General features: G+C 42.7%; 1 protein-coding gene across 2 annotated transcripts in view; it reads left to right on the forward strand.

The window, feature by feature from the left end:
* Positions 1-27,079, forward strand: part of LOC105024164 (protein phosphatase 1 regulatory subunit 29) — a 121,517-nt gene that overhangs the window by 12,110 nt on the left and 82,328 nt on the right. For both annotated transcript variants that reach the window (XM_034295570.1, XM_029123015.2), the window contains exon 2: positions 18,239-18,488. The gene's annotated coding sequence lies outside the window, so the exon portion shown is untranslated. The remainder of the gene's footprint in view (positions 1-18,238; positions 18,489-27,079) is intronic.

A 27,079-nucleotide genomic window follows, 5' to 3' on the forward strand; every position in this document is an offset into this window, starting at 1 on the left:
CCTCTCTTTTTCTTTTCCCTTTCACGTGTTAACCCTTACCGCGTGGGATCGGAATCACAAATGCAGCACTCGTTCCGGTCCCGCGGTAGATAAAACGTGAGTTCTTTATTTTGTTGAAACTGGTTAGGCACTGACAATGCCACAGCGGGGTCCAACAATGGGGAAGTACTGTTTGACTCAGCGTGATGAGCCAAGGCCATAATCACTAATTGGAAATCACCAAATAGGGAGGAGAGAAATTAGGATAAAATGGGTTACATTTTTAGATAAAAAACCCAAAACGTAATGCTGGGCAGGAATTTATCCCTGTGCGCATTGACTGCAGACACCCCATAGACACACTTTTGTGCTATGTCCCTGTCTGTCTGCCAGAATGGTGCTGAAATGTTATCTCCTTGTAATCAGAGATACATAGAACATGCTGTGTGTGTGTGTAATATAGTCGGACTACCAGAACAGGATTAGCCAGCTAGTTCCCTTAATCCCCAGAGTTACCAGGAGATGCTAACTGTTAGTTGTAACGTGGATCTCCACATTGTGTGTCTGTTTGTTTGTGTGCGTCCATGCCTGTGTATATGTTTGACTGGTTGAAACAGTAACATTCACATTTGAATAAGGGCTCAGATTGGAAACACTCAGGAATGCTCAACACCTCTTGAAAAATGACTTTGGCATAACAGTGACTGTAATTGTCTTGCTGAACAATTTGAGGCAGGTTTTCCTTTTTTTTCCTTTTCTTTTTTATCCAAACAAACAGTTTGAGAATTTCTTAGCATGGCAACTGTAAAAAAAAAAGAAAAGGGCAACGAGTCACTCCAAGAGTTGCTCAAAGTTGCTTGGACATTATTCCAAGTGATTCACAGCTATAATGGCTGCTAAAGGTGCTGTTACCAAGTAAAAGCTGTGGGGTAAATCCAATGTAATCCCTTTTTAGATTATATTTTAAGCAGCAAAACGTGAAGACAATGGATGTGTGGGCTGTCACTATCGACGCTATCTGCCCAGGCCTATACCATGTTGCAGCAGCAGGCAGGAATATCTCATAGAAATGGAAAGAGGTCACATCTGTGTATCCATGCCATTATATCATCCGCTCCCGCATGAGTCAAGCCAACCATGGAGGCCATCTCCATGTAAACGAATCATGTTTCTGTGTAATTGTTCGGCTAACCTCATCCTGATGACTTGGTCGATTCTGCCTCATGATCGGAGAAATATAGGAGAGAATGGCCAGTCACCAAACAGATCATCAGGAAGAATCAGAGTCAATGAAGTTGGATGTCTCAGCCCTTTGACTAAATTAAAATGATGTCTTCAGTGGCGATGTATATGCCGGAATGTTTTCTTCTTATCCCAGGATACAGCATAGGATTGTGAAGGGGCCTTTTCCCATTTGGTCTCTCAGAGTGTGACGGGCATCTAGCCAACAAGGTCACCATGGTGATGTCTGTCTGCCTTACATCATTGGTGCGTTCTTTTCCTCTGCTGAGCCTAGCCAAAATGCCTTAGTTACCGTGCATGTCAAGATACAGCACCGATAGGGACGCCCGGAGAGAGAGGTTGTGACCACCCTGTTTGAACTCTGTGTCCTTTACCTCCCTAAATCCTCCCTTCCCTCCCTGTCCTCACATCCCTCCATTCGTCAATGCTCCACCAATCCAATCTGTGATGCTCAACCCAAGCATGCATGACACACAGGGCTGATGCAGTCACAGTGAGACATCATTTGGGCTTTTGGACTCCCCTCTAGACCGTGAACTACAAGTCTTTTCTGCATGACACACCCCATTACAGTCCTATTTGCAGATTATTGATGAGCACAAGAAAATAGAGTGGTGCTTTATTTGGTTAAGTAAATGTATATTTGGCTCCACTGTTCCCTATCCATACCCAGCTAGACATCAACTAAACGCACTGAACATGCAATGAAGGATTAAGACAGGGTTAGCTAACCTCAGAGTTTGTAGGACAGGGTTAGTTAACCTCAGAGTTTGTAGGACAGAGTTAGCTAACCTCAGAGTTTGTAGGACAGAGTTAGCTAACCTCAGAGTTTGTAGGACAGGGTTAGTTAACCTCAGAGTTTGTAGGACAGGGTTAGTTAACCTCAGAGTTTGTAGGACAGGGTTAGTTAATCTCAGAGTTTGTAGGACAGCGTTAGTTAACCTCAGAGTTTGTAGGACAGAGTTAGCTAACCTCAGAGTTTGTAGGACAGAGTTAGCTAACCTCAGAGTTTGTAGGACAGGGTTAGTTAACCTCAGAGTTTGTAGGACAGAGTTAGTTAACCTCAGAGTTTGCCACGGTGTCCCTTTGGGTGCAGTATTTAGAAGTTAACTGCTGTGAGTTTGTCTGTGATTAGGGAGTCACTAGAATTTGGGATAATGGTTATTGGTGAGCCAAATTATTTTAGTTATGGCAAAAACTGCACATGTTTAAATTGTTTATACGGTTATTGTGCCAGCCCTTTTTAAGGTACAGGGGTTGTGGCTGGTGGTCGTCAGTGGATCAGAAGTTTTGTAGTCCTTAAGATGAGTCTGACTCGTGTTCTGATTTTCATGACTTACATGACTTGACCATTGGTGACTGGGACTTGAATTGGGTATGTCATCACTGTTTATTGCACCTGGACTGAATAGCCAATGATATGCAGAATGATATTAGCAGACTTAGAGCAGTTCTGTTCAGCACTGGGAAGTTCACATGGCACACAAAGCATTACTCTACTCTTAAAGGGATAATTCAGCCCAGATTCATATTAGGGTAAAAGTCCACTTACCCTGAGTTGTTCCTGAAGGCACGTAGAGTCATTTTTCAAAACAATCCATTATTCAGCTGTGTCCCAGTCTGTAATCAATGTTATTAGCATCGTCAAATTTCATGAATGGAAACAGTGCGTGACACTTTACACAAGCTGCATTGCAAGTGGAAAACTACTCCAAAACACTTCAAACAACATTCGGTAATCTGTCGTTCTAGCATTAATTTAAAATCTGGATACTGATGAGAGAGCTGGCGGAATTTGGTGTAGTGATGGGTCGTTCATGAACGATTAGTTCTTTTTGATGAATCTTTTTGGTGAATCGTGATTCATGATTAATCTCAGTAGGTAACTTGTTCTTTTTCTGGTTCTTTTGGATCTTTGAATCTCGTTCACTGGAAGGAACGATGAACGAAATATGTGATGATTCATGGCTTTTTCAGATCTTCGAATCTCGTTCACCGGAAGGAACGATTCCTAGCAACAATTAACCTGTTGAAAATGGTGACGCATTTTTAGTCATCGACACCTTCTTGACCACACCTGTGTTACGCCCATTGTCAAGTTAAACAACAACGCTAACTCAAATCGTGGGGGAAGAACGCAATCCCTCTGTCAGTTCTGATGTGTCCTTAATCACCGCCAATGATTAAGGATTAAAGTAAACCATAAGGCCCTCTCGGGTTCCCCAGGATATCTGGACCGGTCTGTTTCTGCCTTAATCTGGCTGCTGGGTTTCTGAAGAGAAGGACCTGGACTAACCAGGTGTGGATTACTGTAAATTACTGTGTTTAATGAGCTCTGGGTCGACCAGATTTCTCAAACACACTCTTCCCTGAAAGATGTTCTATGCTTTCTTTTGACTCTCCCTCTTTTCCCCTTTCACTCTCCAATCTGTCCCTTCTCCAGCAGCATTATCTTTGCGGATGTGTGTATGTGTGTGTTTTTGTGTATGTGTGTTGGATTTGAGGCAGCCAAAACATTTGTTGATGCTGCTGTAGTTAGCAGTCTGGCCTTGTGTGGATGGGATGTAGAAATAGAAGTGCTGAGAGCAGAGAACTACTGATTAGGAGTGTGTCTGTGTGTCTCTGTGTGAGTGTTTGTCCACTTGAGCATGCATGCGTAATAACGTATGTATGTATTTGTGTGTGGCCATTTGCATAAGTGTGTGCTGTCTGTACTACTATGTGAGTGCATGTGTGTGTCTTCCCAATATGTGAGTCCCTCTGATGGTCAAATCAAGAATCTTTGCTGTGTTTCAGGTCAAATGGTAGGTTATTAATCTGAGAAATTATTTTGTATTGTAAGGAAGATGAGAAACCAGTGACAGATGATTCATATATTCTATGTTGTTCTCACAGTCTGTACATGATTGTACAATCAGTAACAGATGATTTATATATGTTATGTAGAGTACATTTCCATTTGTCTTTCTCAAAACTGTTTACCCTTGTTCCAGGAAAATATATTGTTATCTGCTGACCTTGCTAGGAGTACATATATATCTGCTATATGCCTCATAAGAGGGAACAAACTCAGCAAGTTTGCATTATGCTGTGTAACTATTTTCCCCAAATACTTTGTGATAATTTCTATACAAAGTGTGGGATTTATCAACATTAACTTTTGCTTAAATGTTTTTGTAAATCTACACAGATCCCTAAACATTGTAATCACAATGCCAAGTTGTGTAATATAGGAACTGGTTTTAAAATGTACAAAATAAATAGATCCTTTAAAAGAAATGTCAGAAGAATAACAAAATAATGTTAAAATAAAAAAATAAAAAACATTTAGTGAAGTTGTCATTGGTACTGGTGAACCGAGCAACAACAGAGCCAACCAAACAATCATTTCGACATGCACTCAGCATGTTATACATTTTTTGGAACCTAGTAAATATTTGTTACTCTTAGAAAGATCGTTTTCTTAAATGTTGGTTCTATTTCATGTACGGCATTATATATTTTCCACTGGCCTATAGGGATTATTTCAACCATATATGGGTCATTAGGAGTGTGTCAAAATGCAAACAAGAAGGTTGTGCACGAGCATTTAGGGGAGAATACCTACCGGTCTGCGTCAGATCATTTGACAAATAATTTCTTCTCTGCAAATTCCATTCGTAAGTACAAATTCAGGATCGTTTTTACCCACACTTGATGTTCAGATGGAGGAACAGGCTCTGATGCACAGCAGCTATCAGCAGCCAAACTCCAAACAGGGTTAGGGTGAGTGGAGAAACAGAGTAGGGGTACTACAGGAGGTAAAAATGAAGGTCAGCGATGGAGTGATGTGGTGTGAGAAAAGTAGAGTAAAGAGAGATTATCATGGCCCACTAATTTGAGGACACGTCCTTTGGCGGTATTGCCCTCAGGGTTTAGGAACTGGCAGGGAAGAGAAAAAGAGAGAGAGAGAGTTAGTGAAATTGAAGGATAGGAGAATACTGATTGGTTAAGGATTCCCAGATAAAAAAGCCCAGACCTAGGACAAACACATTGATGTGATCATCAACTGATATCTCGTGAGTCTGAGCACTTTCACAGCACTAAGATAAGAATGGACACACTCATAGAGAGACACAGGCAGAGAGTGAAAGCAGGATGGATTGGGAATGAAGAACGGGCCGCAGGTGAGGTCATATAGGGCTGCCAGGGAGCGTGGGTAATCTGGGCTGTAATGTTCTAGCATGTCTCAGTCAGGTTGTTATGGCGACGGCTTACATATTCAACCAAAGGGACACTAGGATCGGAGGGCTGTGGAAAGTCCTGCTCATTTCCCCTACGTGTGTTACTCTGCCGGGTTGTCTATTTTGGACACATTTTACAGGTACATGGTGGATCTGTGACGGCTGTTTGCGTGGAATTCAAGTCATTTAGCAGGGGCTCTTATCCGGAGTGTCTTACAGTAGTGAATGCACACACTTTGATATTTTGTCGTACTCTGTCCCTGGTGTTGTCAGCACCACGCGCACCAAGCATCCACACACAGTGTTCCAGGCCTGGGGAGGCTGACACCTTCCTCGTGTGTCTAGTACTAGGAACTAACCTCGTGCTCTGTCTTCATCGCCTTTCTCCACTCCTCCTCTCCACACTTCTTTCCACCGCTTTGCCTTCTCCATCTCCACCCAGAATTCCATCAGGACTTAGTACAGGTTCATTCTACCTCTTTCAGGACTTAGTACAGGTTCATTCTCCCTCTATCAAGACTTAGTACAGGTTCATTCTCCATCTATCAAGACTTAGTACAGGTTCATTCTCTATCAGGGATGTTGCATAGGTTCATTTATTCCCTATCAGGGACATTGTATAGGTTAATTCTCTGACATGCATGCTCAGGGGTCCTCTGGGTGAGATGAGATCTGAATGCTAGTGCCTGACTGAGATAGTACAAATTAAAAATATAATCAGTAGACAGTCTGTGAAAGCACACCTGCAGAACAGGCTGGGACTAGACCAGTGTTGTTGTAGGCATATCCTGGACTAGACCAGTGTTGTTGTAGTCATATCCTGGACTAGACCAGTGTTGTTGTAGTCATATCCTGGACTAGACCAGTTTTGTTGTAGTCATATCCTGGACTAGACCAGTGTTGTTGTAGTCATATCCTGGACTAGACAACAGTGTTATTGTAGTCATATCCTGGACTAGACGACAGGATTGTAGTCATATCCAGGACTAGACCATCAACCCAGTGACTCAGGCTGGAGCACTTAGACACAGACTTCAGCCAAAGAAAAGAACACCAATAACATTTCAATGTCCTCTTTAATCATGCTATACAGCACACAGACATACACAAACATGGAGATACACAAACCGTTCTCAACAACACAGGCGTGGTGAATGAGATCAGTCACAGTCTACCCCATGCTCTGTCTTTCCCTCTTTCTCTCTCTCTCTCTCTCTCTCTCTTTAGAAGTATTGTAGGGCCTCTCTCTCTTCTTGAATAAATATTTAAATTTATATTTTTTTAAATGAATTAACACATGGCTATCACTGTCCTCTTCCATTTTCAATGCTACAAACAGTAATTTTTGTTAGAATCTGTAAAATGTTACATTTAATTACAAAAACACTGGAGACAGGTAGCCTAGCCTATCTTATAGCAATACCTAAAAAAAAAAGAGAGATTTTTTTCAGTCTTTAAGGGATCATAACTAGATAGCTAGTAATAAGATTGTTCTCTTTCATTCTCTCCATGGTAATTTGTTTTTGTCTCAAACGGGGGAAATCATCTCGATAGATTGCATGATTGTACATCCATCTGATGTTTGAAGACAATTTGCAAAGGGGGATAAGAAATGTTCATGACCTGGTGCTGTCAGACATTTCTAACTTCGCCAGCATGTTCCTTAGAACTCTCCTGTTAGTTGCATGCAGTTTTACAATGTTATGTCTTTTATTTTGGGATTTATGATAATTTCAACCTATAAGTTGTGGGTAGCACAGAGGCCCTATCAGATGGACCAAAAATACAGATAATTGTATGATAACAATTCATCTGTTGTGGGAATTGATTAACTTATTATAGGAAATTAATAGATACAATCCATATTCATTACAAACAACTGTAGATATTTGTTATATTATAAAAAATATAGTAAAAATAACTACATTTAGTAAAATAGGACATCTTGGAGGCCATAACCCTAACGCTGTTTTACAAAATTAACTAAAACTATGTCTAAACTGTGTTTTCTCTAAATTAGGTTGAATGTTTGGTGTAGAATTTGTTATTATACAAAATGTAAAGTGTGAAGGAAAGTTACCTTTTTTGTTTTTTTGTCTGATAATCATCCGTTTACATCCTAATAGGGCCTCTTTGAGACCTCTCTAAATTCTAACCCTAGCTATATTTCACAAAATGATCTAAAACAATATCTTAACTCTATTTTTCCAGCTGTATATTGATAGATGATTTAGAACATGCTATGACATAGCATGAGAAGTGTAAATGTGAACAACATCATTTTAATGTTCTCAGATAATCATACTTTTACAACCCAATAGGGCCTCTAGGAGACCTCTCTTAACCCACACCATAAATGTCCCTAAATGCACAAAGCAGACAATGCAGCAAAAACAACAATAGGTAACATTTTCAACCTGGTAACCTATTTACTAGACACTTGTATCTACAAGATATTACAGTATGAGTCAATATTACTGTGGAATTTTGATGTTATTGATCCTGCAAATTACCCTTGAAATAGTTCAATTAATTCATATTGAAAAACCCCTGACCTCTGTGAAAAATATGAAAGCTTAACAGTTGAGACTGGTGCTTTGGATATGTCAACAGTGGGCTATGTCTGAAGAAATGGGTGAAGTGGCTAAGCTAAAATGTCATTAAATAGTTATCAAGATGTATATACAATGTTGACTAGCTGAGTCCACACTCAAAATGCAACCATGCCAAAATAACAATAGGTAACATTCTGGAACTTTTAAATTGTCAGCTACACTCTTGTATCTATAGGTTGTAACAAGATGAGACAATTTTACAGTAGAATTGTTCAGTTATTGATCCTGCAATTTATCGTTATGAATAACCCTGACCTCTTTGAAAAATATGAAAGCTTAACAATTGAGACTGGTGCTTTGAATATGTCAACTGGGGGCTAAGTCTGAAGGAGTTGCTGAAGTAGCCAAGATATGGGCAAATATCTACAAAATTATTGTCAAAATTGTCATGCAATTTTGACTGTTTGTGACTGCTCTAAACATGCAACCATACCAAAATAACAATAGGTAACATTTTGGAAGGATTCAATCTAGCAACTCCACACTGTTATCTGTAGGTTGGAAACAGATCAGACAATTCTACTGTGGAATTCTTTAGTTATTGATCCTGAAATGTAACCCGCAAAATACGAATGCTTGGGAGTTGAGACTATTGCTTAGAATATGTCACCTAGAAACTAGTCTTGAAGGAGTTGCTGAAGTAGCTTGCATGAATCTTTATCCAAACCCAAGATAAGACCAGAAATCTATAGAATCCTAATGAAGAAGAAGTCGTTCCAAAAGGATTAATTGAATGCTTTGCGGGTTACATTTCAACCTACAGGTAACAGTGTGGAGTTGCTAGATTTAATCCTCCCAAAATGTTACCTACTGTTATTTTGGTATGGTTGCATGTTTAGTGCAGTCACAAACGATCAAAATTGCATTATGATTTTGACAATAATTTTGCAGATTTTTGGCCATATCTTTGCCTTAGATAAAGATACAGGCAAGCTACTTCAGCAACTCCTTCAAGACTAGTTTCCATGTGAAATAGTCTAAGCCATAGTCTCAACTCCCAAGCTTTCATATTTTACACAGAGGTCAGGTGTCGTTCCATAAGGATGAATTGAATGCTTTGCGGGTTATTTTTCAGGATCAATAACTAAAGAATTCCTCCGTAATATTGTCTGATCTGGTTCCAACCTATATATATTAGTGTTATGTTGCTGGATTTAATACTCCCATATAACGAATTTGTAGATTTGTTACATTATCTTGGGTATTGAACATGTTAAAGGTAAGCTTTGCCATTACTTCCAAATGTTGCCAATTGTTGTTTTTGCAGCATTGACAGTTTTTTCTAGTCAGGGTTATTCATGGTAATGGCCCTATTGGAATGATAAGACATGGTTCTAACAGCAATGAAGGTATATTTTTGTACTCTCCACTTCAAATACCATCTCATAGAATGTTCTAAAATATGTATTAACATCAATTTAGTTTTGTGAATTAGGGTTAGGTTAATGGACTCAATGAGTTTTTGTTTAATTGTATTACAGATTTCTAGTTTTAATGGTTTCTAGTTTACAGGGCATCATTACAAATAGACATGAGAGATATGTAATCTTACTAGGATACATTTTTGGTCATATGTGTATTTTTTCATATAAAGCTTTAATGGCCCATTGACATGAATGTCCAGAGTACAAAGAGGCCCTATAAATATTGAAGTAGCCGAGATGCCCTACCGAGTAGCCGAGATGCCCTACCGAGTAGCCGAGATGCCCTACCAATGTAGCCGAGATGCCCTGTTGGTAGCCAAGATGCCCTGTTTCAGGTAGCCAAGATGCCGTTACAGATATCTATCTATCTCGCTATCTCTATCTCTCTCTCTATCTCTCTCTCTATCTCTCTCATTCTCTCTCTCTCATTCTCTCTCTCTCATTCTCTCTCTCTGTCTGTTTTTGTTCTCTTCCTCCTTTAAGTGTTTGCATATGTTTGTGTGTAGTGTGTACACTGCATAGGTCCATGTGTGCAGTATTTTAATCCCCTCTCCTCCCCTTTACCGTGACGACTTAGGGGAATAGCAGCAGTGTGCGAGGAGTATTATTGCAGTAAATAAGATGTCATGGTCAGCTAACAATACAGCATGTCTGACCTCCCTTTGACCTCCACCTCACCTGTCTGACGGTCTGTTATTGACTCAGAGATTAAGGGAGGGATTTTCTTATTACACTGCTCAAAATTTTTTGGGGAACTTGTAATCATCACAGTATAACACCAAGTCATTTAAACTTCAGGGATATCAATCTGTCTATTTTGGAAGCATAAGCAATTGTGAATCAGTGTCACCTGTTTTGGTTCACATGATAGTGACAACAGGTGCACTGGAGAGGCAACAGCAAGACAACCCCGAAAACCCACAGACAATTACTCTCTCCTCATCCATCCTGACTGATTCTTCTCAAGTTTTGAGTTTCGCTAGTGTCGTTGTCACTACTGGTAGCATGAGGCGGTACCTGCAGCCCATTCAGGTTGCACAGGCAGTCCAGCTCCTCCAGGATGGCACATCTAGATGTGCCGTAGCAAGAAGGTTTGCTGTGTCTCCCAGTACAGTCTCAAGAGCATGGCCGTTACATGAGGAGAGCTGGACAGGGCCATAGAAGGGCATCAACCTAGCTGCAGGACCGGAGCACTGCCAGAGCCCTACAAAATGACCTCCAGCAGGCTACTGGCGTACGTGTGCTTACAGCCCAGCATTATGCAGCTCGATTGGCGTTCGCCGAAGAACACCAGAATTGGCAGGTCCACCATTGGTGCCCCGTTCTCTTCACTTATGAGAACATGTTCACACTGAGCACATGTGACAGATGTAAAAGTCTGGAGATGCCGTGGTGAACGTTATGCTGCCTGCAACCTCACCCAGCATGACCGGTTTGGCGGTGGGTCAGTTCATGGGAGGCATATCCTTAGAGGGTTGCATAGACCCCCATATGCTAGCCAATGGTACCCTGACTTCTGTTAGGTACCAGGATGAAATCTTCAGACACATTGTCAGAGCTGGTGCAGTGGGCCCTGGGTTCCTCCTGGTGATGGACAATGCTCGGCCTCATTGGGTCAGAGTGTGTAGGCAGTTGCTGGATGATGAAGGCATTGATGCCATTGACTGGCCCTCTGGGAGGAGATCCCCCAGGACATCATCCGCCATCTCATCAGAAGCATACCCAGATGTTGTCGGCAGTGCATACAGGCATGTGGGGGCTATCCACTCTACTGATTCACATTATGAGTTGCCTTGATGACATTTTCACAAGTTGGAACAGCCTGTTTTCAGTTGTTTACTTTGATTTTCGTTGTGAGTTTAAATCCAGCCCTCAATCGGTTGGTGATTTTGGTTTCCACTGACTATTGTAACGTCATTTTGTTCTCAATGATTTATACAGTGTACAATAAAGAGGCCTATACTACGAAGCAGGGTTTGGGGTTAGTGTGCTATGTTCTGGTTGAACCCTGGCTTGTCAGTGTCACGACAGTGGTTCACTTTTTTCCGGGTTACATTGCCATGGTAACTTATGCTCCACACCTAACCTGCTCCTGAACAGGTTATATTCGAGATAACAGATTAACACATAACAGCACCGGGTACTCACCAATCAATTCTCTATTGAAAGTGGCGTCACCATTCTTAGAAGATCCTGTGGATCTCAGTGTGTGGATAGCAAGAATATTTAGAGACCGACAAAACCTGTTGGCTTTTTCTCATGAAATATATAGATTCTCAGCGGGGGGAATTAAGTATCTTTGTCAGCTTCTTGAGCCGTATGTTGCTAGTGGGACACATTGAAGTCGTTTGCTTACGGTTCCACGGACTGTTCAGATTGCACCCATATTCCGATAACAGCATCGCTGAGTGAGATTGAAGGCGAATGTGGTTGTTAGGCTTAGTGAAGCCAGTTAAAGACAATAAATCCTGAGCTTGTTGAACTTGTTTTGTAGTATAGGTCTCTGATGTGTGATTTAAGTGTTCCCTGAATTGTTTAAGTAGTGTATGTGGGAAAGAACATGCACATATTACATCCTAGGGGATAACAGGTTAAATATATTCCACCCGTTTCCATTCTGTTCTCAAATGTTCTCAGTAACATACCAAACAAAATAAATACATAATTGAATTCACCATTGCCTTCCTAGGCTCTACTGTACATCAAGGTTGGGGAATCGTTTTGGGGTGTGGGCCACATTGGGATTTGGAAATTAAATGGAGGGGTGCACTTGATGAATGATGACTGATGAACTTGTCCATATCCCTCTAATGCTTTATACTTACATTATAATAAACTACTAATAATTTCACATTTCAATTTGGATTAAATTGGGGTTGTCAGTTATTACTATTTTGAGAATTGAGTATTCCAACAATTATTCAGAAAATTATTCTGATAAAACCTGTGTTTTACAGAAATGCTTGGTAACAGTAAATAACAAACTGCTGAAGAATGCTTAGTACCAAAATCGTTTTTTCATAAACACACTGATTTATTTTAAAAAATCTTCATCTTTTGAAACCTCTCATCCTCCAGCACTGAAGTTGGATGCAGGTCTGTGATGTTTTAACACTATTTGCAGAATCTTTACTTGCTGAGATAAACCTGGCACTGGTCAATGCATGAACTTGTCCTTAACCCTCAGGTTAAAAACTAAACCACATTATGGTGATCAAACTTTTTTTGACTGTTGTTTAGAAAAACAACTTGACTCATCTTTACATAAATACATATTCATATCATCATTATCTTTTATAATTGGTCGCTCCATCAGTCTTTTGCCTCTTTTTACTGCTGCTACATATAGAACTTGACCGTTTGGATGACTGATCTAAAGTCACACCAAGGCATTTCACAGTTTCAACTGAGAGTAATTTGTTTTGATTATTAGCACCCCTAGAAATTGTTATGAACCATATTATACCAATAAGTATCTACCCATTGATATCCTCTCTAATTTATTTGGAACTCTTGAAACATCCTATTTCAATGGGGTATAAATATGTGTTGACCCACTTACCAACCTTCCATATTCCCCTCTCAACTTCAAAATGTCAGAAAACACAAATTCTATAAGACAATTAAAAAATATTTTTGACTCTCAAAAATGTGGAACTGGATGTACAAATAAAATAACTCCATACCCACTATTATGGCAATAATTATGAAGTTTGAAGTAACCAGAGCTGCGAAGAAACAAATAAATGTGTGAGAACCTAATAACAACCGAAAGCAAACACTAGGGAACGGGAAGCTTAAACAGGGACAGTATCACAATAATAAGGTACACAGGTGTGGTTACTAACAAACGTGTCCGTGCTCCAAATTAGTTTCACATCCTGCCAAGCCAGGATGTGAAACTGACATTGTGTAGCTGTTTAGCAATTGAAGGCCCTAGGAACATGGCTTCATTGACTGTCTAGAACCACTGGAATCTAGAGCAAAATCTGTCTGCCTCTGCCAGGAAGCAGAACCTGGGTCATCGTTTTATCTTCGATCAGGACAATGATCCAAAGCATTCTTCGAGATCCACACAAACATGACTTACCACATAATCAGATATTTGGAATGGCCATCACCAGTTTCTTGATTCATTCTTTATTTGGTTATGAAAACATTGAATTGCGAGGCAGTCGGGGACAGTGCCTCTGGGATGGCAGACCGGGGTGGTGGTCCCTCTTTTTAAGAAGGGGGACCGGAGGGTCTGTTCCAACTATATTGGGATCACACTACTCAGCCTCCCCGGGAAAGTCTATGCCAGGGTTCTGGAGAGGAGAATACGGCCGATAGTAGAACCTCGGATTCAGGAGGAACAGTGTGGTTTTCGTCCGGGCCGTGGAACACTGGACCAGCTCTATACCCTCTACGGGGTGTTGGAGGGTTCATGAGAGTTTGCCCAACCAATCCACATGTGTTTTGTGGATTTGGACAAGGCATTCGACTGTGTCCCTCGCAGCATCCTGTGGAGAGTGCTTAGGGAATATGGGGTCCTGGGTCCTTTGCTAAGGGCTGTCAGGTCCTTGTACGACCGAAGCAGGAGCTTGGTCCGCATTGCCGGCTGTAAGTCAGACTTTTTCCCATTGCATGTTGGACTCCGGCAGGGCTGCCCTTTGTCACCGGTTCTGTTCGTAATTTTTATGGACAGAATTTCTAGGCGCAGCCAGGGGCCGGAGTGTGTCAGGTTTGGGGACCACACGATTTCGTCTCTGCTCTTTGCGGATGATGTTGTCGTGTTGGCCCCTTCAAACCAGGACCTTCAGCATGCACTGGGACGGTTTGCAGCCGAGTGTGAAGCGGTGGGGATGAAAATCAGTACCTCCAAATCCGAGGCCATGGTCCTCAATCGGAAAAGGGTGGCTTGCCCACTTCAGGTTGGTGGAGAGTGCCTGCCTCAAGTGGAGGAGTTTAAGTATCTAGGGGTCTTGTTCACGAGTGAGGGAAGGATGGAACGGGAGATTGACAGACGGATCGGTGCAGCTTCTGCAGTAATGCGGTCGATTTACCGGTCAATCTACGTTCCTACTCTCACCTATGGTCATGAGCTTTGGGTCATGACCGAAAGGACAAGATCGTGGATACAAGCAGCCGAAATGAGCTTTCTCCGCAGGGTGGCTGGGCGATCCCTTAGAGATAGGGTGAGAAGCTCGGTCACCCGGGAGGAGCTCAGAGTAGAGCCGCTGCTCCTCCACATCGAGAGGGGTCAGCTGAGGTGGCTTGGGCATCTATTTCAGATGCCTCCGGAACACCTTCCTGGAGGAGGAGACCCCGGAGGAGACCCCGGCAGGAGAAAGGCAGGAGAGGGAATATAGAGATTTGGAGTTGTGCTGAGGGTGTCCGTGTGCGTGTTTTGGGTTCATGTGAATGTGTCTGGTCCCGGGCATCCTGGCAAGTGTTCTGTAGCCCATTGGGTTTAAAAGACCAGGATGGACAGTTTGCCTCTCATTGAGGAGGAGGGAGGGATGAGACGGGGAGAGTGAGAAGGTGAGGGAGATAGTGATTGAAAGAAGAGTGGGGTGGCAGAAACAAATTGAAAGACACTGAGAGAGCAAACTTTAGAGGGAGGATGCAGCCAAGGAGAACGAGAATGAACAAGGAAGAGAGATTGAAGTGCAGAAGAAAATGCGATGGGGAAAGGTTTTTTCTCCGCTAAGGACAATGGAATAAAATTGAACTGAAGCCTCCCACACATTCCAGGATTTTATTTTCTCTTTTGATTCTATATCTATTTTCTCATATACACAGTACGTTTATTTCCTGGTCCTTCAGTGCCCAATCTTGTGAACACCCTTCTCTCCACTCAACTCTTCACAGTGTCTGTAGTTCTTCTCACCTTCTTCTCTCCCTGTGAAAATTCCTTGTTCTCTTCCACTCTTAAGCGTCTGTCTTTTCCTCTGTCCATCTGTCCATCTCTAAATATCTTTCACACTTCCTTCCAGACAGTCATGGTTGGATGCTCGACTCATTAATACTTGTGATGCAGGGCTGTGCACGAGCCCCCTACCTCACTGAAAAAAATAATGACTTTCATAATTCATATCTGTAAATTCACTTTTTTATTTGTCGCTAAGCCTATTCATTTTATCAACAACAACACTTGCTCATCATCACTAATTGGCCTCAGCCAGCTAGTTACAGGGCCTTAAACACAGGATTGACATCGGAAAAAGCTAATCATTGAGGAATTAGTTTAATCTGCAAGTTAGCTTGCTTTTTCTCGTAGTGATTTGTGTTACTTGTTTTAAATAATTGCTTCTTAATATAGCCTAATATTGTTAATATTGTACCCATCTTTTAACATTGGTTGGCTGGCCAGTGGCTTGTGTGGATATTATATGGTGGTAACACTACCTGTTTTGTAACACTGCTTGTTTTGTAAAGAGCAGTAAAGCAGTGTCGATGGTGGTTGAAGCAGCCACCACTCCCTCCCTGATGATCCCCGTGTCTTTTCGTTCTCTGCCGTGAGTGTCAACCAGCCAGACCGAATATTGATGATGTAGGTTGAATCAGCCGTCATAATGTAATACATAATGTAATATTGCTATGGCAGTACTGTGGATATTTAAAGTATCTATGTAGCTACACACACTGCGCCAGTGGCTCAATCTCTTAAGCCAGGCATCTTTGAATAGCGGGCGCACGCAATCTTTTTCCAGGGCAGATGGGAAACAGAGAGCTGTGTAAGCCTAATGATGAGATCTTTATGTGTATTCACCCTAATAACGGAAATCATTGTGCCGCGCTATGAGGCCGACATTTTAAGCCCATAGAAATGCAATGGGTTTATTTTGGCCAGGTTTTGGTGAGAGATACAGTATACCTCTCACTTTACCTCCTCCTCTCTGAAACAGCCACCACAGTGATGCAGGTGATGCTGGTGATTGGCAAACCTCACAACAGTATGACAACTTTAAGGCAAATTGGATTCAGAACTACAGCAACAAAAACTGGATCTGGTAGTAATAATAAAACCAGTCAAAACAGGGTTTTTCCTGGCAAAATTTAGGCAATGGTGGCACCCTAACCCACACACCACCTGAAGCCCCTCTGTGATATATACTTTACATAATACCTGAATACACACTTGATAAAAGAAAACTATTATAGTGTTATATCTGCCCTGTTGTTCATGTCCACTTGAGCAGCTAATGCACACTGCATTGTCCTCCCTGATAACTACCAAAATATACAAGCAATATATTTATTCTCTACATATATATGTGAACTTTTTCAACATATGTAGGTTTTTGTGTTTTTCATACTCCTCTACCTGTCCAGGATGAGTAGACATTTGATTGGATTTAAGGGCATCCAGCCTTTTATTTCTGCATGGCTGTTTTCCTAAGCCCCCAAACACATTGGCTCCACAATGTTTCTAGCATACAGAGCATATCCTTCTCTCTTTGTTTTGTCTGAGCCACCCGAAAACATTTAGCCTTTCAGCATCAAAACCATGTTTATTAGAAGATCAACGAATCACAATTTTTTTTTTATCCCTCACAAACCTTTATAATAATCACAGTCAGTATTATTGTTGTCTATTTTTTTTGTCTGTTTGCTGTGTTATGGTTAATTTAACTTGCATTAAAAACACAATAGAGCTACATATATTACAACCATGTTGCGTTGTTTTTTCTCCATCCTTACCTTAACGCCACATAAATTTTTCCCATTTCTCGACTTCCTTCAGCTGTAGCTATTTAGCTATGCTGCTGGCGCTCATCCAGTGTCTTCCCGTTCATATGTTTATATTTTTTGTGACAATATATTAGATGTAATATTATGCTGTATATTGCATATATAATATCTTTGGTGACAGTACATACCCTAATCTAATCGACTTTTCACCTTCACCATCCCCTTCATCTGTCTCGCTAACTCTGTTGAAAATATCTGTGATTCTACTAAAAGTCATAATTTTGACATTCTTGGATATGAAATAAACTTTTTTCCAGAGTGGTCCTGTATGCATGGTTGCCAGAATATTGACACTAAAACTTGAAATCTGCCTACTCCACAAATAAGAAATATTGCTCAAACGCTATTTTCCTATCCAACCCTCTCTGTAAATCGACCCGCCCAAGCCCATTAAAAATAGCCCAATATTGGGGGAAACCTACCCATCAGGCGACACTGCCAATATGAAAAGAAAGTCCTCATACAGTCACCTTCGCTGCAGTATTTTGCTGGTACTTAACGAATGAGTGCAAAATTATGTTTTACTGTGCCAACACACAGAGGCGGTGCAAGATTTTGGGAAGATGGTTGCTTTTGAGTTTTATATTCAGGAAAATCCCTGCAAAGGACTGTAGCCTTGACTTAGGTAGAACCATTGTTGTCTTTCCATCGCTCTTTCCCTTCTGTTCTCTCCCTCTTCCCACATTTCTCTTTTGCTAGATCATCCTCTCTATCGGTCTGTCTGCTCTCATGCCTAGGGCTTTTTTTAATTTAATGTCAGATTACAGCATCTAGTAGCCGGCTAGCTAACAGCCAGCTTCCCCTGGCGCCTAGATACTTCCATCCATTTCTTTCTATCTCCAACTCCCAAGGTCTGTACCCTGTCACCCCCCCTCCCCATCCACTCCCTCCTTCTTCCCCTTCCACTCTGTTTATCCACCCCTCCACTCCCCTTGTCTTCTCCAGGCGGTCTGCACATGTTGTTTCGATGACAACCCTGTTTTAAGCTTGTCTAAACTCTCCTTCTCTCTCTCTGCAGCTCATGGCCATACATCCCAGTGGTATCTTTACTGTAAGCCTGGATCACAATCACTACCAATCGGTGAGACGTCCCTAAGAGGACCACTCCCTGTTCCTCAACGTCAATTATCGACTCCGCTGAGACAAAGGAGGAAGAGGAAGGAGGAGAAAGAGTGCAAAAAAATGCAAATACATCATCAGTGAACAGAAGATGCGATGTGTCTAAATTAAAACATCAGGAGAACAGAAAGACAGAGTTGAGACATCAGGTAAGGACAAAAGGATGTCCCGAGTACATCAGAATGTTTGTCATGGTCCCCTGGACACTCTCAGCACCTTTCCTCTGTGCTAGGAACTCAAAACAGTGTTTTGTAATGATGGTATTGGTTCTCTAAAATGACTGCCTCAATGTTTTAGTCTAACCCAAATTATTTTCTAAAGGCTCCTTGAGAACAGTTGTTGGCTGTTTATACAATAAAAAACACAGTTTTTTGTGTGTTTTCTTTATTCAATATGATTTGCTTTGTCTGACAAACCAAGATCCAAAACACTAGCAGATGATGCACAAATTCAGTTGTTGCATTCTGCATAGAGCTCATGTATTGATAAAGTAACTGGAAGTAGTTCCCCCGATATGTCTCTAATTAAACGGCATAATTAAAGTCAAGGGGTCATACTTTCTAAATCAGGGCTTGAAATTGGCTGCCATGCCATTGAGGAAGTTTCTGGTTGGTGGCAGCAGATTGTTGGCAGCAGCCATGGAAACAGTGGCAGCGGCTAAGGGATTGTTGAGGTCCAGTTTACGGACACTGGGCGCAGAGCTAAGACAGGTGACGTTATAGGGCCAGCTTCAATCATGTCACTTCACTCTCTTTGTAGAGCTAGACTGCTGGCATAAGATTATATCCCCCTTTCTGTGGATTGTCGTTGTGGTGGTGTTGTGTCTGTGGTGTTTAGGTTATATAGCATTATGACCAACAGTAGGGCTGTAACGGTACACATTTGTAAACGTACATAACCCTGTACACAGGGTCTTTATGGAATGAGTAAAAAATTATAATAATCGAAATGAATTAGCTACGCTTGCTGAATGCCTTTGGACTAAATCTGATTCAGCTGGAAAACAAATAGGGTTTTCTGTTTAAACCAGAGCTTTTTAGCACATAATAATGCAAACTATTGTAATAATTTTTGGCATTTTCACAACTTCGGTTTTTGTGAGTCAGACTAGAGGAATAGCTAGTTCTAAAATGGCGAGTGGTGGTATTGATAAACCGACACTGTAGAATCCTCCCGCTTCATATACACTCACCTAAAGGATTATTAGGAACACCATACTAATACTGTGTTTGATCCCCTTTCGCCTTCAGAACTGCCTTAATTCTACGTGGCATTGATTCAACAAGGTGCTGAAAGCATTCTTTAGAAATGTTGGCCCATATTGATAGGATAACATCTTGCAGTTGATGGAGATTTGTGGCATGCACATCCAGGGCACGAAGCTCCCGTTCCACCACATCCCAAAGATGCTCTATTGGGTTGAGATCTGGTGACTGTGGGGGCCATTTCAGTACAGTGAACTCATTGTCATGTTCAAGAAACCAATTTGAAATGATTCAAGCTTTGTGACATGGTGCATTATCCTGCTGGAAGTAGCCATCAGAGGATGGGTACATGGTGGTCATAAAGGGATGGACATGGTCAGAAACAATGCTCAGGTAGGCCGTGGCATTTAAACGATGCCCAATTGGCACTAAGGGGCCTAAAGTGTGCCAAGAAAACATCTCCCACACCATTACACCACCACCACCAGCCTGCACAGTGGTTACAAGGCATGATGGATCCATGTTCTCATTCTGTTTACGCCAAATTCTGACTCTACCATCTGAATGTCTCAACAGAAATGGAGTACCAAACCGTCACCATCAAACCACAATATGTACCACACTGTGGGTTAGACATACCGTTCTACCCCTAACCAGCAGACTTGAGATTGGTCAGACTGAGGTTTTGTTTACAGGCTGAGGATCCAATGAGCACTGTGAATCTGTTTTATATAGTGCCGTTGGACTCAAGGCTACTCAGCGTCTGTCTACACATGCACACGCACTTGAGAAGAAGTGCCCTGTTTTTTTTGTTTTTTTTTAACTGTTCAGTGTGGTAACTGTTTGACACTCAGGGCGTAGACAGGGAATGAGTATATAGACAGAGGCATGAGCAGTTTCTGTGTCTACAGAGGCAGAATGGGTAACAGTCCCCGTGTTTGTAGACCTGAATGAAACCCCACAGAGGCAGAATGGGTAACAGTCCCCATGTCTGTAGACCTGAATGAAACCACACAGAGACAGAATGGGTAACAGTCCCCGTGTCTGTAGGCCTGAATGAAACCACACAGAGACAGAATGGGTAACAGTCCCCATGTCTGTAGACCCGAATAAAACCACACAGAGACAGAATGGGTAACAGTCCCCGTGTCTGTAGACCCGAATGAAACCACACAGAGACAGAATGGGTAACAGTCCCCGTGTCTGTAGGCCTGAATGAAACCACACAGAGACAGAATGGGTAACAGTCCCCGTGTCTACAGACCTGAATGAAACCACACAGAGACAGAATGGATAACAGTCCCCGTGTCTGTAGACCTGAATGAAACCACACAGAGACAGAATGGGTAACAGTCCCCATGTCTGTAGACCTGAATAAAACCACACAGAGACAGAATGGGTAACAGTCCCCATGTCTGTAGACCTGAATGAAACCACACAGAGACAGAATGGGTAACAGTCCACATGTCTGTAGAACTGAATAAAACCACACAGAGACAGAATGGGTAACAGTCCCCGTGTCTGTAGACCCGAATGAAACCACACAGAGACAGAATGGGTAACAGTCCCCGTGTCTGCAGCCTTATATTATGCCATCTTTCCTCCTCTAATTTGTATTCCGACGACAGTGCTGTCATTATGGCCTGACAGTAGCACTGAAGACAGCTATTATATTCTCTGGCTCCCTGGGTTATTTCTGCTTCAGTCTCTTGGGGACAATAGGAGGGATGACAAGGACCCTGTGGTACAGCTGCTCCCTGCTACTGGGGATCACAAGACATGATCTCTTAATATTAATGGAGGGTTGAGGGTGAGCAATTTACCTCAATCCCTCCCTCTTTCTCTCTCTCTCTCTCGCTTTCTCTCTCTTTTCCCATTGGTGTGTCTGTCTGCACAAATCTGTGAGCTGTATGTAATGAGGGTTTTAGGTTTAACATTTTATTTTATTTTTAAAAGAGGATTGGTGTGTGGTCCCCACGGTGCAGTCTTAAGCTGGAAGTGTGTGTATTAAAACCACATCAGCAACCACTAAATACAACTCTTTGTAGCCTGTAGACTGTGTGTTTCAGTGTGCAGGTGTGTGTGTGTGTGTGTGTGTGTGGGTGTCTCTCTCGGTGTGTGTGTGTGTGTGTGTGCTGGTGGCCTGCACGTGGATGTCACTCTGTTGGTACTAGAGCCGTGGAAATTAGTTTTATTCCTGACCGGGATGGGTGTCTGAGTAAAGTGATGAAATATGTATTTATTGTATTTGTGCTTGAGCATTAGTGACTTATAATTTTTGTGTGTGTCTGGGACCAGAAACAAAACATTTCTCCTAGTTTGTCCAAGTCACTTCTTCATACATTCTTATTCCAGTTCTTTATGCTCTGTTCAACCTCTTAGGCTTATTATAAGCATAATCTTATTTAGCCAATAATTTGTTTGTTTTAAATAATTTTATAACAATAAGTTGTTTTCCAATATGTTTCAAGTTCATGATTAGATATACTGATCCATTGTTTGACTTGAATTCTTTGGACCTAAATGGGTGAAGGCTGATTGAGGTTGATGTGGATTAGACTGGGCACAACCATAGTCTTTGTTCCGGCCTTGAGCCCCAAACAGGACCTGTTGGTCACAATGCAGCTGTTAATCCTATCAAAGCCTCAGGTGTCCTCAGAGTGTAAGAGGGCAACAAATCCGAAGCCTTTGATTGGACCGTGCTCCGTATTCACCTTTGTACTACCGTAGTAAGGGTTCACAAGCAGCGAAACTCTTCCTGGAGACAACAGTTGTCCCAGCTAATCATCTAAATTCTCCATAATGTGTCGCACTCTGGCATTTTAGGCCTGTTTCTTCTGCTGAAACCTGTGCTTCAGCGCTGTCTGATCCTTTTCACCTCTTTCCCATTCACCTGATCCACAGTCCGAGATCAGATACAGTCCAATATAAGACAGGAGCCTTTAATAAACTCTAACAAATCTAGACCGAGGCAATAATAGATGGTGACAGATGGTATCACTCAGTCTCAGTGTATCCTCATACCTCTTTATACTGACAAAACTGAATACTCTGGACTTCATGCAGTAATCAACCCTCCGGGTCTGAGACAGACAGAATCTCAAGTACATTACCAAAAGCAACTAAACAGACACAAATCCCTATTTATTTCACCAGTAAGATACACAAGACAGGTCGTGTCAACACTCATCGTATTTGCTGTATATTTCTCTCAGTTTATCATCATCCATGTTGATGCCAAAGTATCTGATAAAGACATTAGTGAACTCCTTGGACCTATATCCATGTTCAGCGTATTGCTGTTTCTATGATTCTTTCATAAAAAATGTCAATACAGAACTAAAAGCTACTTCCTTTGATTTCAAAGGTAGATCTTTATTCCTCAGAAAGAAGGGTAGGGGACTATACTGGTCATACAGTGGATATAAAAAGTCTACACACCGCTGTTAAAATGCCAGGTTTTTGTGATGTAAAAGAATGAGACAAAGATAAATCATGTCAGAACTTTTTCCAATTTTAATGTGACCGATAATGTGAATAATTCAATTGAAAAACAAACAGAAATCTTCGAGAGGGTTGTGTTAGGTCCAGGCAGTTCTGGCAACACCACAGTGAAAGTCCACCCCGAATGCCTCCCTATGTTGCTTGCTGTATCCATTATTGTGGTCATCTGAGTACCAACCCTGGATTCTGTTGCAGCGCCTCCTCACTTGTAGTGTTGGTCTCTCCCTCTTGGTTCAGGGGGAAATGTTTGGGTTTTGGTATAGTGATGTCACGCTCTAAATACTTTGCTGGTATAAGGCATTTGCATGTTGTATTTAGGGGGGTGATTGAGTGAACAATTGAATCGCTGTGTTTTATCAGAATGAAAAGTTCCAATTTGACAGAGATGGTGCTGTGCCTTCAGAAAGTATTTGGACCCCTTCACTTTCTCCACATTGTTTTGTGTGTGGTGCAAACGCCTCAGGGAGAAGCAACTGGCCCAGGGCTGCAAAGTGTCTCCCTTGAACACACTTGAACGCAGCTCATTTGCCACCTCTTGGCGAAGCACCCATGCCTCTAATCAGGCCTCATCAGGGGGAGTATTGAAGGGCCTTAGAAACAAAGCGCTGACCAGCAGTGGAAGAAGAAAGCAGAGTGCCCAGCCCTGCCCTGCCCATCCCATCCCAGCCCTGCCCAACAATGCCCTGACCAAACCCTGCCCTGCCCAACCCTGCCTAGCCCTGCCCAGCCCGTCCCAGCCTATCCTTGCCCTGCACAGCCCAGTCCTGCTGGTTTTATGTTTTTTGTTTTATGTTTTTTGTTTAAGTTTTGTTTAACTTTCTTCTGCCACTTAAATATGTTCATAAATGCTCTCCAGGGACCAGGATGCTGGCAGTGCTGTAGACTTTGTTATAGTTCATTAAATAGGACACATTTGAGCTCAGATGTATCCTGTGTATCATTCATTGGAGCCCACCTGTGTCAAATGCAGTTTGACTGAAAATAGTATGATGAGCTGTTGTTCATCCAGTTCATTCATTTTCATTCCATTTAAAATTAGTAGCTTAATTGTAAAACCTGATTGTTTTTGTTGCCTGGAGAATGTAAGCCTAAATATTTTAAATGTTTCTTTCTATGCAGGTTTTTTTTAGTGAGCCAAAAGGGGCGGGAGATTCAGCAACACCATCAGCATTTTCCCAGAATGCTTTGTTGCAAGAAGTTTTAATATCTTTGGTTCTTCATGCACACATTTATATTATAAAAAATTTATTAATAATCTCTTTTTTTTTTACCTAATCCAGTATATAGGCCATTGGCTTCATTGCACCCATTACTGAGATGCTTGTTCCAGTTGATTTGGTTTAGGTGGTCTTGTTCAGTAAGCATTTTACTACTGTAGTTATTCTGAATACAGAGTGTGGATGTTGGCTGTGCTCTTAGCTGGATTCCAATGGGGAATATTTAACCCTCTACAGACATGCTTACTGTGACTTCTATGTCTGGGGTAGTTGATAAGATGTGGAATTAAGGTCACACAAAAAAATATGTCATGCATAATTGTAAATTTGCATTATGCGTAGAGTGTACATTTATGTAGCATTCACTTTTCTGTCACTAACAACCAGTCTCGGGTGGGTATACATCACACTTATTAATAAAGGTTAAACAAACTTTACATGTGAATTATTGCCTTTTTTTAGGTTGGATCAGTATATTTCATAACAAATACCAAGCCATGAAACTCTCAAAAAACCAAGTCCAAAGATAGGAAATAAGCTGCCAGAAGAACAACCAACTAGGCAGCATTCTATTAATTGGCTCTTTATGTTAGAGAGGCTGAACTTCACTTTTGAGTAGAAGGCAAATATCATGTAATCTGAAGGATTCTGAGAGCATGAGGAAAAAGATGATCTGGTCTAATAAGAACAAAGTCAAATTAGGCCGGATTGCCAAGCGTTACCTCTACTCAAAACAAGGTACCACACATCCCCTAGCTATTACCATCCCTATGTTGGTGGGAGCCTCATGCTATGGGGATGCTTCTCAGTGGCAGGGACTGGTCAGGATAGTAGTAAGGATGAATGGAGCAAAATACAGAGAGGACCTTGAAGGACAGGGGACAGGACCTCCACCTGGGGGTGAAGATGCATCTTTCAGCATGACAATGACTCAAAACACACAGCCAAGACAACACTGGAGTATCTTTGGGGAAAAGTCTGTGAATATCCTTGAGTGTGTGATAATATCATGTATCATGATCCTGCCTGAAAATATTGTGATACAAAGTTTTTGCCATATTGCCACCACTAACCTGAGGATCGCAGTTCACCAACGCTTGTCGTCCAATCTGACAGAGCTTGAGAAGGTTTGTAAGAAAGAATGGGAGAAATTGCCCAAATGGTATCCAGATGTACAAAGCTGTTAGAGGCATCTAACCCAAGAAGAATCGAAGCGGTCAAAGGCGCTTCTACAAAGTACTGAATAAAGATTCTGAATACTTATGTACATTTCAGCTATTTCAGTTTTAAATTTTTAATTAATTGGAATATATTAGAAAGACCCGAGTGACCCTAGGAGCTATGTTGTCTGGGGCTATATGCCCCTGGTAGGGTCTCCCAAGGCAAACAGGTCTTAGGCGACGGGTCAGACTAAGAGCGGTTCAAAACCCCTTAATGAAGAATAAAATTTTGAGTACCGTGACGTCGCCCGGTATGGCGCAGCCGGGGCCCCACCCCGGAGCCAGGCCCGGGGTTGGGGCTCGAATGCGAGCGCCTGGTGGCCGGGCCTTCCCCCATGGGGCCCGGCCGGGCTCAGCCCGAACGGGTGACGTGGGGCCGCCCTCCCGTGGGCTCACCACCCACAGGAGGGACCATAAGGGGCCGGTGCAAAGAGGATCGGGCGGCAGTCGAAGGCAGGGGCCTAGACAACCCGATCTCTGGACACAGAAACTGGCTCTAGGGACGTGGAATGTCACCTCGCTGGCGGGGAAGGAGCCTGAGTTAGTGCGTGAGGTTGAGAGGTTCCGATTAGAGGTAGTCGGGATCACCTCTACGCACGGCTTGGGCTCTGGAACCACACTCCTTGAGAGAGGATGGACTCTTCACCACTCTGGAGTTGCCCATGGTGAGAGGCGGCGGGCTGGTGTGGGTTTGCTCATAGCTCCCCAGCTCTGCCGCCATGTGTTGGAGTTTACCCCGGTGAACGAGAGGGTCGTTTCCCTGCGCCTACGGGTCGGGGATAGGTCTCTCACTGTTGTTTGTGCCTACGGGCCGAACCGCAGTGCAGAGTACCCGACCTTCTTGGAGTCTCTGGGAGGGGTGCTGGAAAGTGCTCCGACTGGGGACTCTATTGTTCTACTGGGGGACTTCAACGCCCACGTGGGCAACGACAGTGACACCTGGAGGGGCGTGATTGGGAGGAACGGCCCCCCTGATCTGAACCCGAGTGGTGTTCAGTTATTGGACTTCTGTGCTAGTCACAGTTTGTCCATAACGAACACCATGTTCAAGCATAAGGGTGTCCATCAGTGCACGTGGCACCAGGACACCCTAGGCCGCAGGTCGATGATCGACTTTGTTGTCGTCTCATCTGACCTGCGGCCGTATGTCTTGGACACTCGGGTGAAGAGAGGGGCGGAGCTGTCAACTGATCACCACCTGGTGGTGAGTTGGATCCGATGGTGGGGGAGGAAGCTGGACAGAGTCTGGCCGAGTCTGGAACGTCTGGCCGAGTCTCCTGTCAGAGAGATCTTTAACTCCCACCTCCGGCAGAGCTTCGACTGGATCCCGAGGGAGGTTGGAGATATTGAGTCCGAGTGGACCATGTTCTCCACCGCCATTGTCGAAGCGGCCGCTCGGAGCTGTGGCCGTAAGGTCTCCGGTGCCTGTCGAGGCGGCAATCCCCGAACCCGGTGGTGGACACCGGAAGTAAGGGATGCCGTCAAGCTGAAGAAGGAGTCCTATCAGGCCTGGTTGGCTTGTGGGACTCCTGAGGCAGCTGACGGGTACCGACAGGCCAAGCGGGCTGCAGCCCGGGTGGTTGTGGAGGCAAAA

This window comes from Esox lucius, chromosome 11, assembly GCF_011004845.1.
Source record: "Esox lucius isolate fEsoLuc1 chromosome 11, fEsoLuc1.pri, whole genome shotgun sequence".
Classification (NCBI taxonomy): domain Eukaryota; kingdom Metazoa; phylum Chordata; class Actinopteri; order Esociformes; family Esocidae; genus Esox; species Esox lucius.